This window comes from Thunnus albacares, chromosome 10, assembly GCF_914725855.1.
Source record: "Thunnus albacares chromosome 10, fThuAlb1.1, whole genome shotgun sequence".
NCBI classification, from domain to species: Eukaryota; Metazoa; Chordata; class Actinopteri; order Scombriformes; family Scombridae; genus Thunnus; species Thunnus albacares.
The window spans coordinates 25353647-25366916 of NC_058115.1; the positions used below are offsets into that span (position 1 = coordinate 25353647).

Below are 13270 nucleotides of genomic sequence, written 5' to 3' on the forward strand. Positions count from 1 at the left end.
ACAGAGGATTTTATGAGCATACTGTACAGTCATTCCCAGATATCAGAGTCTTCTCCCAAGCAATCCTCTTAGTGATGAGATCTGAAGCTTCATTTCCCAACAGAGTATCAGAAAAAAAACAAAACGTGCTGAGATTCAACATTATATATACTCTCATTATATATACTCTATATACCTGATAGCCAGAACTGTGTGTCTGAAGTATAAACTACATATATTTTATAGAGTCTGAATCTGATAATGTCAGATTCTTCATAACATTTGTCTGGTGTTAAAGGAACTAAATATTTCATATCAATTTACTTGCTGTTATTTATTGAGCAATTGACAAAATATGAGTCAATATAAAATATAAAAATGGGCAAAGTATGACTTAGTTTGGATCTAAAAACAGATTCATACACATCAAAATCTTGAAAAAAATGACGGACCATTGGGTCAGAGAGACTAGATATTCAAGACTCTGTAGATTTTTATAAACATTTACTCCAAATCAGATACAAGATTTCATACTTTACTTTGAAACTCATGTATGACCATCAGTGACCCAAAAGTAACATGTCAGTGAATATTAAATTAGCAGTATAAAGTGGAAGAAATGTGAGGAACAGTCAAGCCGACGGCAAATAAATACTAATTCAGCATAGAAGACGAAAAACATGACCATAACTTGGAAGCATGATTCATGTCTTCATATTCAAATGACATTATTGGTGACATAGCTTGGATTTGACTAATGTGGCATAATATTCTTCGCCCGACAAAAAGGTAAATTTATGTAAAAAAAAAAAAAAAAAATGTGAGAGACGTGCTTCGCAGAGAGAAGCCGCCACACTTCTTGCAAAAAAAGCAAAGGCACTGTTTGCATGCTGGCGTCGCTCATGCAAACAACAGACGAGATGTTTGTTTTGCAACAGGAAATGTCCACCCAGCAGTCAGGGTGTCTGTGAGGAAACACGATAATTTGGAGTAAATGATAGTGATCAGCAGAATTTTCACTTGGCAAAAATGCATTTTTTTTTGTGTTTCGTAAGTGGGGATTTCTGGACACGTAAGAACATTTGGGAGGGATAGTGAAAATTCAGATGCAGACTTCACAGGAGAAACCATATGAGGCTAAACATGCTGTGGAGGATAATATTCTGAATGACTGATATGTTTGGTGAATATTTGGTGACATGAGCCTGTGTGAAGTGTTGCAATTCATGTTGATTTACAGGCTGAACAGACAAACCATGAATTTTCCTTTTGTTTTTTGATATTCACTTTATTAATGTCACTTTATTTCACTTGCACAACTGTTTTTGAGGAGACTGGGAATCATAGTATAAGTCGGCAAGTAAAGATGTTTAATTTGACGTTGATGGACAGTGAATCTGGTCCTTTGTTTTTCAGCTTTGTAAACAGATTGACTTCTGATGACTTGTTTTGTTTACAGTGTGAACTTGTGGTGAGCCACATTTCAGTGGCAACCTGCAGGAAGCACTAATATGACACACATGAGGACTAAACTGAGATTTACAAGTTTTAGAGACCGATGAAGACAGTTAATGTCTTTTTCAGACTGACGATGAATGACAGGGGAAAAGGCTTCTCTGTGAACAATGAACAAATGTCAGTAAGAATGTAAACGTACGGCTGCCTGGGGAAAAAAAAACTGCACATATGTCTTTAATCAGCTAACATACTGTATCACAGTGAATCATCAAGATATACAGAACTGTACAAACATTTGAAGCAGTTCAGATGTTTTAAATTCTTATCCATAATGAAATATCATCATCAAAATAAGCTCTCGGGCTTTATTGTATTGTGAACTATCTTCAGCAACAAGAGGAACAAAGATTCCTGCAACAGATGGTTTGGCTCCCACAGAGTCCTGATCGCAACATCATGGAGTCAGTCTGGGATTAACATGAAGAGACAGAATCAACTGAGACGCTTCAATCCACAGAAGAACTGTGGTAACAGGAACAACCTGCCTGCCAAATACCTTGAAAAACTGTGTGCAGGTGTACTGAGGAGAACTGCTGCTGTTTTAAAGGCAAAGTGTGCTCACACAAAATACTGATTTCATTTAGGTTTCCTCTATTTACTGAACTTTGTATAAAGTTAAAAACTATTCATGGCATCTTCACTTTACTTTTAGTGCCTAAAACCTTTGCACAGTACTGTATATAAATGCATTTGTAGCATTACATACAGTACAGAAACAACATTTGGTACAGCTACTAAAACAACTAATCATTAAAAAGACTGCAGGGATAAAGTCCAAACTTTTATGTAGCAGATTCATATTTATACTGAATTTGATATAGAAAATATACAAACATATTTTCAACTGTTTGCATAGGAAATGAAAGCTTTTATATATATGTATAAAGTGAATGGAAAGTGTTAGGACTTGGAGCACAGATTAAATCATCTATCGAGGACAGTATGATCTGGTCTGATGATGGTTTTTTTGTCAAATGGCAGAACAGGAAAATATTCCAAATAACTATTTTTATCTTAAGGAATCAATTATGGGAATATGTTTAGCAAACTGTTGGTATTGTGAAACCAAATTGTTTCCACATCTTCAAGTTGCTCAACCTCCATAAACTTGAATCATAATTAGAAGCTTCTGAAGCCTTTAAACGTTACTATTTGTGTGTCCGTCTGTAAACACTCAAAATCTCAGTTCGCAGTGAGAGTGCGGTTGAGCGTTTACGCTGTCGTCAAGTCATTCAGCCAAACTCCAAACTGACAGTTGCTCAAACAACATAATGTGTACGTTCACGTGTTTGTGTGCCAGAGTTTCTTTGCAAAAGTTTCCAGACCAAAAAAAAAAGAAAAACACATGTTTCAGGAGATAATTATCTCCTGAGCTGTTTCTTAAGGCGGTTTACCTGAAAAGACCAAGGTGTCTTACAAAACAAGGCATGTCTCTGACGCACAAACGTAGATTACTGACTGGCATACTGGTTCTACTGGTTATACTTAATATACCTTCTCATGCAACATAATATCACTCAGAATGTTGAAGCAGTCAATATCTTGCTGTAATTTTTTTGTTGTTGCCAAGTTGTCACAAATTTTTGTCACAAGTTCCCAGAAAAAAGAGCTTCATCCTGCATGAACTACAGAGACAGACATATAGACAACATGTAACAATAAGTAAAATTATTTCTAAAGATAGGAAAGACGGGCAAGTCAACCACAGAAAAACCAGCGTAGAAGAAACTGTACACTAGCCGTGGTTCTGCAGCAGCTTTCTGACATAACTGACCTTATAAATCCCCAGAAATACATCTTTTTTTTTTACAGGTTAATGATCAGTATTAACAGGAGGGATGATTATCGCAAGAAAAAGCTGTTTCAATGCTCATGTGGGCACCTAATTATTGCTTTAAAACAGACATGGAAAACTGTGAACTACTGTATCCTTTAAGTTAAAGAGTCACCTTGTTTTGACCAGCACTTGCACTTGATTTTATGTTTTTAATAACACTTTTTTTTTGTATGTATAATATATTGTATATGAAGCCTTACTCTTCGCCACTTCCCCTCAGCACAAGTCAAACAACCTCTCTCCATCTTTCCCTCTTCTGTTTCTCCTTTCACACATTCACACACAGCTCAGTCCAGCTCACGTGCATCCACATTCATCATCATTCTCTTCTATCCCAGGAGAACTTGGCTTTGCGTGCACGATCATCAGGCTCACATGCTCATGCGGTCCTCTTCCCCTGCTTGCACACACAGCTTATAGATTATTGCCTGCAAACGTGTTCATCATCTCTAAGCGCACCCCCGCTCAGTCTCACGTGCACTCCGCTGAGCCTGTCCTCTCCTGTACCCCCGTATCCCCCTCCGTCTCCCTCAGGGAATCTTGGCATCGCCGCAGTATTCCTGTACCGCTTCATAATGCTATCATCTTCTTCTTCTGTGGTTTTCTATCCTCTCTTAGCCTCTTCACTCCTCTCTTCTATTAAAATCTAATATAGGAAAATCTCGGTGGAGAAGGATCACCAAAGCGCCCACCGAAGGCTGGCTAATTCAGTTTATCATCTGGGATTTGGTTTCTTTTGTTTGTTCCCATTTTGTGGCATTCCTGTCTTTATTTGTTTTGTCCGTAGGGTTGTTTTAGAGCCATTTGTTTGTCCACCTGGTAAAAATGTCTCATGTTTTTATAAACTCAGGGAGCAATCAGGATAGTGTATTTAATATCGGGTTGGGTATTGTTTAAACTTCTTCTACTAATGCTAATACATTAGTATTAGGTGACCCAAACATTCCCGGAAGCCATCAACAGTAATAGGTTGTAGTTATCGGATTTCCTGCTAGGTAGCGTTTGCCTACAGCTTGGTGAAATTAAAAATGGGACGGAAAGGGAGAAGATTCACCACTGTGGAAAAAATCCAGGAAGAAACGTAGGAGGCTCCGAACACGCTGACAAAAGATGACTGCAGGACATATTTCTAGAAATGGGATAAGCGCTGTATCACATCTCAAGGAGAGTACTTTGGATGGGGATTAGAAAGGTACTACTGAAAGATTTATGAAAGTTTTTTATTTTTACAATTCCAGGAAATGTCTTTCTTTCTTTTTTTTTTTTTTTAAATCAAAAAAAGCCAAATTTCTCAATTTCTTTTTAAACGTTGTTTAAACAAGATTACTGTGAATCATCCATGTGACAGTTTTTGATTCTACTTTGATACTTTTGGTCTGAACCAAAAATGTTTGAGGTTTGATTCAAGAACAGTTTAATCCTTTTTTTTATGAGTCTTTGCTTACAGTATAGTTTCTAAAAAATATATTTAATTCAGGTAAAAAAGTTGACGGTAAAGACTGCGGACCCAAAGTTCTGAAGGTCATAAGCTAAAACATGTTGGTGTGACGATAAAGTTGTTTTTTTATACTACAACTGTTGGTGGAGTTTTGACCCTCTCAAGATGGGTGGGAGTTATCAAAGTTATCAGGTGACACCTCCGGGCAGGATCAGTGAAGTCAGTCTTGTGTTATGTGCTCACTACCATGAAATAAAAGCAGAAGTAGAGGAATCTATGATGTGTGCATAAAAGCACTGAAAGATGCTGGGAGACAGATTCTGTTTCACGTTGTTCAAGTCGAGTTGATTAAGACAAAAGCCGAGAGGCTGCATGTTTGATTTCGGTCATGTGAACAAATCCACCTTGAAAGCTATACAGGGTGAACATTTGTATATAGCAATGTGTTGAGAGAGTGAACTAATTTAAAAAGAACACAGAGAATCAATTACTATTCTGCTTTTGCCTGTCGTGTTTAGTTTGGGTGAATAACGGCAGTATTGAAGCCGACTACCTTTATGCCTTCTGGTTAAGATCGAGGTGAAACCTGACTTGAGGAAATTATTCAGCAGTCATTTTGGTTTTCTAACTACCCACGGAAAAGTCTTTGAACAAACTATCCTGGAAGTGGACTGTCTGCTGGAAAGCATCTGGATCTTAATGACTTAAAGGATCAGTGCAGCTGTTGGTCTCAGTTCTGTTTGGATCTTATTGAATCCAGCTTCAGATTAAGTTCCTTCTGTTTCTCTTCAAAAGCAAAAGAGAGCCCGCTGTCAGTTTGTCATCATACTGTGAACATAGATTGTATATGAAGATGGACGTAGCGAGGTGTGACGTCACTTATTGGTTTTTGTTTTTTGTGCTGACAGGGCAGGTATCGTAATCAAGTAACATTAAACTTAACGAAATATTGCGACAACAGTCTGACTCAGTGTGAGTTCTGAAACTAGTTCTGAAGTCTTCAAATTTTATTAACGGAGCAATCATTTCCAAAATGACTACTGGCACACTTATTAGAGGGCTTGAATTCAGTGATTGAGACCATAATGACTTGTTGAAAAAATGATTGACAGTATTTCTAGAGAGAAGTTGATGCTTTTTGAATTGGAGGCAGGGATTTTCTCTAGTGGCCATTAGAATTGCACTTTAAGGTACTGCTGCACTGCTTCAGCTTCAAGCTGTGGTTGTTGCCACTTTACAAGTGTGAGGTATTGTCAACATAGTTTGTGTTAAAAGTATTGAGATACTCAGCCCTAACCTTAAATAAATCACTCTCTCTCATACACCTGCGGCAGATTAATTACATAGAGTCATAACAAGAAGCAAAGCATAAAATGGTCAAGGGTAATCAACCAATTACATAAAAACTCAAAAAAAGTCTATAAAGGTGAACTTTAAAAGTCTGCCAAAGATGATGAGAGGTTGTTCCAGCCACACTGTGCGGTTGTAAACTCTTGATTCGTGCTCATGTGTTATGTAAATGTCATGTGATGCTGTGAACTAAGGCCCTGTTTTCAGTGTGTAGCTTGTTTTTCACTGGCATCATAAAACAAACTGAGGTCATGTATTTTAGTCGCTATCCAAGATTAATAAAACATGTTGCTATTTTCTGAGCTGAAATTTAAAATGCCTAATGAGCTTAGAGCTAAAACATGACCTGCTGTCGGGAAAACTAGAGCATGTTTTTTTTTTTTTTCTTTTAAAGACATATTCTCATCCTTGCATAGATGTGTATTTACATTTACAACTAATAAGAGTTGAAATAGATTTAAAGTGGACAGATGGAAAGATGTGATAAGAGACTCGAGATAATTATCAAACAATTTATTATCTTGTGGTTTACATGCAAAAAAAAATTATTGATTTTTGAAAACAAATGTGTACAATTTAAGGTTTGTTTTTTTTTTTTTTTTTTTTTACATTTTATGGCAAAATAGTCACTTCAAGAAAAAATAAATAGATAAAACACACACGCACAGAGCCAAAAAAAAAAGTCAGCTAGCAGGAAAAACATACTGGTATAAACAGATGCAGAGAAAATGATGAAAAGCAAAGACAGGAGGGATGGAGAGCGGTAGTTGTGCAACATTTCGGATGAAATTGCAAGAAAACAGGTTTGCCATATGTGTAAACAACACTCATAAACATGTGAGAACACAAATTCCAGAGAAATCAGAGGTGACTGAATGTGTTTGTTTCTTTTCTTTTTTAAATTGTAATCTCTGTTGCCAGTGTAGTGTAGGTATTGCTTCTTATTTTTATACTCTGCCTCTCTGTGCTTGAGCTGAAGTGGTAATTACTTCAATAATGAAATGCTGCATCAGGCAGAAATCATATAACTGCAACTTTAATGAATATAACTTTACTCCACACAAGAATATTTTGTACATGCTAATTATAAGATACAATTTCTAACATTGTGCCTGTGTCGTTTTAAATATACTGCACATGTGTTTTTAAACTGGAAAATTATTGTTTGAGAATGGAAGTTTGTTCTCAAACTTAATATCATATTTTGGACTTTTCAACTGCATCTCATGGTGTTCGTCAGCGAATAGAACAGGCTCAGGTTTCATCATGTGAACTATTATAACTATATATATAATAAATAACTATTTGGATATCTGTTTAATTCTGACTTATTATTGTTATCAGTCTCATGTTGTTTGCCTGTCACTCATTTGTGCTGCAGTCTTGAAAAAGTGCCAAATAGTGCCAACTTCACGTCTGTTGATAGAAAACTGTAGTTCAAACCTGCCAGACAGGCTGAAATCATCAACGTTTGTACAGATAAGAGGATCACATTCCTGTTAGATTAAAAATGAATTCTTTGGACTCTTGGAGGGTGTTTGCCTGGAGCCCACTCAATCATCCTACCAGTAATCAGTGATGAGTTATTTCCCTGCTAAGTAAGAGAAGAAAAAAAAAAACATCATTTGAGCATTTTTCTCAGCTTCAACAAAATGATTCCAAACTGTTGTGAAATGAATAAAAGCAGCCCTGATAAACAAGACAGAGAAGGAGGAGAGGTTTGCGTGACGGGGCCGGATAGAAGATCTGAAATTCATCATTCTTTATTGAAGGCAGTGGCATGTTCATATAAACTATCTGTGTTTACCTTCTTCCCAGCAGGACGGTTTGTTGAAAATTACAGGGATACTTTGACATTTTGAATTTCAGCGTTTTATTTTCCTTCTCAAGACTCTTGGGAGACATACCGTGAGGTTGAACTGCTCAAGGATTGCCACACACAAACTGACAGAGGGAACACATGTAAACAGACCACACATGCAAAATAATGTAGGAAAAAATATTGCAAATGAAGCTGGAGGAGGATTCCCGAGCGTATGAGTCTGTAATGAATGGATCATTCTGAGAAGAGCCTTGACAGCAGCTCTGTAATCCATCAGCAAACTTCAAAGTTAGGTCCTTAGTTATAAAAACCTTCTCCTCTTACCTTTTTCCTCTACTGGGCGAGAGCTGCAAGCCTGACCTTTTCCCTAAAGTGAATGAAAACAACCTGGAAAAGGCAGACAGAGGCCAAAACAGGAGCTCAGTAACTCTTTTGCATGCCTTGGTTTTCCCAGCTTCTACAAATTTGCATCTACAAATCCTGATGTCAAGATGAGAAAGCACTGCAGAGACAAGAGATAAAAGCAGTCAGAAGAGAAGCAATCAACATGTAGTAACACTGTGTAAAAAGCAGTGCAGATAAACGTACGGATTTGTGTCATCATTTGGTTGTAAATCCCCTTCCAGAAAGTGACAACTGCACGACTGTTAATGGAATAAAAATACTTATAAGAGCTGACGCAGTGGTTACGTAATTCATCATCTAACTTCAAAGGTGGTGGTTTGATGTGACACTAACCCTCTATCTCCTGCTGAGTAAATGTTACGAGACTAACCCTCTTGTGATGTCAAAGAAAACTATTTTGGGGAAAAGTAAATTCTTGCTGGAGCTGTTATTACTCGTCAAATCTTCAAACTTTCTATTATGAGTTGCATGTGCACGGCAGCAAAAGGTGCGTATAATTCATGTTGGAAAAGAGACCCGAGGTCCTGAAGCTGTCCCACTGGAACATCAACAACACTGCGACATTGTGCCCAACTACCACGGCTTGAGGCTGAAGCTGATATGGAAATACCCTGAAGTGCAACGCCGCAGATGCCCGCTAGCTGATAAGTGTGCAGGTGGTCGTTTTGGAGGTTATTGTTCCGTTAATAAGATTTGAAGACTAGTAGCTTTGGTGTCTGCCGTGTGGGTGTTGATTGACAGCTGTCATTGACAGTTAGTTCACCTGCTGCTCTCCCCTGCTCTGGGATTCGCACTGAGTCAGACTATTGTCGTAATATTTTGTTAAGTTTAATGTTACAGTGTTCCCAGGAAGCTTGCCTTCGCTGCGGTCCGAGATAGCTGGGGGCTGTTTCCAGAGCATGAAAGGCGACACCCCGCGCTCCTTATTTGGAAGGTCCTGGTTCCAGTGGTAAAGATTTGGACCATAACCTCCAACTCTGGACTTCAAACTGGTTCCAATGCAAAGCAACGGGTGATGTCGCACCTTGCTACGTCCATCTTTATATACAGTCTAAGATTGTGTCCTTCTGCTGCCGATTTATAATACAGAATATTGTTTTTTCTGGCTGACAGCTGCGGCAGCAACTTCTCATTGTCTGAAAGCAAATGAAGATTCCTTCGTTAATGTTCGAAAAACTATAGTTTACGAGAGCAGCAAACATCTAAGACGTTCAGACCTTTTGTTCATTCTTGTATCTGGCCTCAGTCTCGTTGTATGACGTTGTCAGGCTTGTGTGGACGTTCATTACAGTAAACACCGCTAGAAGCACAATTTAGAGACGCATTGATCCAATATTCCAGATTGATGTTGGCCATGATGTGACAGATCCACATTAAATACAGTTTGTGAATGTCATAAAATGATTCAGTTACATTCATTCAGTCATGCCATCGCTGACTCAGTTTTTAGTACCGCAGTGATCCCTGACTTCATTTTACCTCGTAAAAGTGTTTCTAATGAGTTCTGTGCAGTAATTTATTCACAGATGTAAAATTTGGAAGAAAGAGAGCTCTGTAATTATAAATATAAATGGGATTGTGAATAAGGTTTTGTTCCCAGAAGTTCTAGTTCAATTATGAAGCTTGTTATTTTAGGATTGAGTCAGTAAATAAAGATGGTGAGACGTCATCCCTTGCGGTCAAATAAGCTCCCCTCAACAAAGCAAACATTTAGTTTTGTTCTTACATTTGAATTATGAAGCTATTTAATCCTGGTCTGGAGAGAAGGTCATAACTTTTATCTAACCGTTCCATAGGGATTACAAGCCGACCAGGCAGCAACACACGCCATGGCCCTCCATCACTGACGGGAATGGACACACACACACACACACACACACACACACACACACACACACACACACACACACACAAAATGGCTCTTGTCTGAGCTGTGGCCACCATAGCACCGTAATTAGGTCTGTTTTGTGCTGATAGTGAAACAGTAATGTGTTACACACACATGCTTCTGTGATTAAAGACAGAGCCGACAGCAAAAAAAAAAAAAAAAAAGAGAGAGAGAGAGAATAGACTAACAGAAGACAAGGAAAACTGTGAGGGAACAGCGAAGCAAAATCTGCATTCGCTGCCGTATCTGATGAAGGTGGTTTGGGGAAAAGAGAAAATCTGATACTATGTGGTTATGTAAAAAAGGAAAACCTAAACTTGATTGTGGTAGTTAATCTAATCTGAGCCAGCATGAATATAATGGGCATACATACATATTGTGTATGTGTGTATGTGTGTGTTGCAGGGCCAGATGGCAGTGCCCTGGGGTGAAGGGACAGAGAGAGAGAGAGAGCTGTCATTTCACGTCATGCTGTTAACTTCTGTTATCACTCTTCAGATCGTCTCCTCTCCACAGACTCTACAATTATTGTGTAACTGTTACAACACAAAAGAATTGAATGTTTTGAAAGTATTAAAGTAAGTGTTAAAGTAAGTATCTAAATGTGGAAAAAACAATTGTAGTTCCCAGGGCCCAAATAATTTACATACAACATATATAATCATATATTTTATAATCAATATCGCAAAAACAGAGGATAAATCAAGAAAGGAATGGGGAAAGCAAAAAAAAAGGATGGAAGGAAATCTGTAACACCTGCAAAACCTAAAACACATCAATGTAGAATAATACTCGTTGAAGCGCTAGAGCTGCGACGATTAGTTGATTAATTGATTAGTTGCCAACTGTTATGATAAACAATTAATCATTTTGAGTCAAGACAAAACAAGACATTTGAACACCATTTTTTGACATTATAGACCAAAAAACTAATTGATTAATCAAGAAAATAATTGACAGATTAACCGATAATTGTCCTATAAAGTACCTACATTTTTCTTTGACAGTCTTTTTCTGTTGCCTGCACCGGACATAAACTGGATGCTACAGAATTGTCCTGTATGAATGTCATCGCTTATGAGACTGTGTGGTGTGAAAATATTGTAAAATATCTTTAAAAGGCCAAGACCGAACAGATTCCAGAGCAAGAAAACCTCAAACATGGAGACGAACAGCCACACACAATTAAGATGTCAACAACTACACGCAGGGTTCTGCTCTGTCTTTGGATTTTATTGCTTTTTTTGTACAGGAAATGTCTTGTTCAAGGTCACTTTAACGACCGGCTCATAAAAGGAGACAAACTTTCCACTACATAGATACTTGAAGAAGCCTCTTGAATGAGCATTAAAATCAGCTTCAGATAATTTCAGGTTTTTTGTATTTAGTGTCAGTACGAAACAGTCTACACCGTCCTGTGTGCACACGTGTGTTTTTGTGCATGTATGCTGATGCAACACATACAGAAATACTGTGTGTACAAGTTATTGTGTGTGTGTGTGTGTGTGTGTGTGTGTGGAACAGATTCATCACAGAGTAAAAAACTAATTGGCAGTTCAGTTTCTCACATAAACCCCCCTGAGGCTCTTTTTGGTGACTGATACGAACTTGATACAACTGAATGATTTTACAAACAGCTTTAAAACACAAAGAAAACAGCTGCGCGTTGCGACTGACGGCAACATGTCATGTCTGATCTGAGCAGAGAAGACGGAAGGAGATCAGAGTGAACCTGGGGCTGAATGAGTTTGTTCACACAGAGTATACCTCTTGTGTTTTTTTTTTTTCCAAATAAGCCTTAATTTTGTTAATAAATATCATCAACATATTTTTTTGTTGACATAAGATGATGTGTAATTTTACAAAATGAGGAAATAAATATGTGACTTTTTGACTTCTGTATGTACTGGAGCACCAAGCTGCACAGTTAAAAGCTACTATTAAATATTCTGTAAAAATGTGGTAGATTTTTACAACTGAAACGAGCCTTTAATGGGTAAGCACTTATCTATCATGGCCAAACACAGGAAAATAATGAAAGACAGATGTTCAGCTGTAGTTCTTCATGTCTTTTAAACCAATACAGTCGAGAGACACAGACAAGTACGATCTAATTAGTTTTAGTAAAGGAAAATAGAACTGACCTGCTTTAACATTGCTTTAGAGGTCTGACTGTGAACCAAAAATAAAAAAATCTATGCTGACCAATGAAAAAAAAAACAAACTCTAAATGTGAAGAGGCTCAAATCATGTCAAGTTATTATGAGAGTGTCTGGTTCAACTAACTTACTGGCAGATGAGTGAGGTTTTTAGATGTTTTGGGTAATTTGGTTTACTTGGAAAAGACTGAAAACAAAGTCCTGACTAACTTAAACAGTGCTGCCTCCTCTGGAACTTGTTGGTGGCTGTCGTCTCTTACACTATGTGATTGATGATAAACGCTCGGACCTCTCCTCACAAAGCAATAACCAGACAATGGAAGTGTGTGTTGTTTCACACCAAAAAAGTTTACTGGCTTTTTGGGCTCCATCTGTATTATCATTATTATAGTTTTTTGTAAATCCTGTGAATGATATTTTTCCCCTCCATTAAATACACATATATAAAGTGATGTGTGATAAAGGATAACATACCCTAAGGCTTACTGGTGATATGACAAACCTCTCCTCTCACTGTGGGAGCTGAACAGCCAAGTGCAACCAATGTGAACAACTAAGAACCGCAATAATAGCAATAGTAGCAATAATAGTGATATCGCTATTATTAAGTAAAAGTGAATCATTAACAGCTCACATTACAGTCATTAAGTGGAACTTGTATTTACTCTGTTTGATGGCTAATGTGTGTTGGCAAAAAAAAAATGTGTGTGTGTGTATGTCTGCATGTTTGTATCTGTGATTGTGCGCCACACCTCAGAAAGTAGTCATCAAGATTTTCCACATTCACATGATAACACAGGCGTGTGAATCAGCATATGCACACACACACACACACACACACACGTACACACACACCCTTGACACACCCTTCTTT

The 13270-nt window shown here is 37.7% G+C and overlaps 1 long non-coding RNA gene across 3 annotated transcripts in view; it reads right to left on the minus strand.

The window, feature by feature from the left end:
- Positions 1-13270, minus strand: part of LOC122990309 — a 114077-nt gene that overhangs the window by 11957 nt on the left and 88850 nt on the right. For 2 of the 3 annotated variants that reach the window (XR_006405310.1, XR_006405311.1), the window contains exon 3: positions 6754-8446. The exons of the other annotated variant lie outside the window; for it this stretch is intronic. This is a non-coding gene — a long non-coding RNA (uncharacterized LOC122990309). Of the gene's footprint in view, positions 1-6753; positions 8447-13270 lie in introns of those variants that run through there. 3 annotated transcript variants of the gene reach the window in all.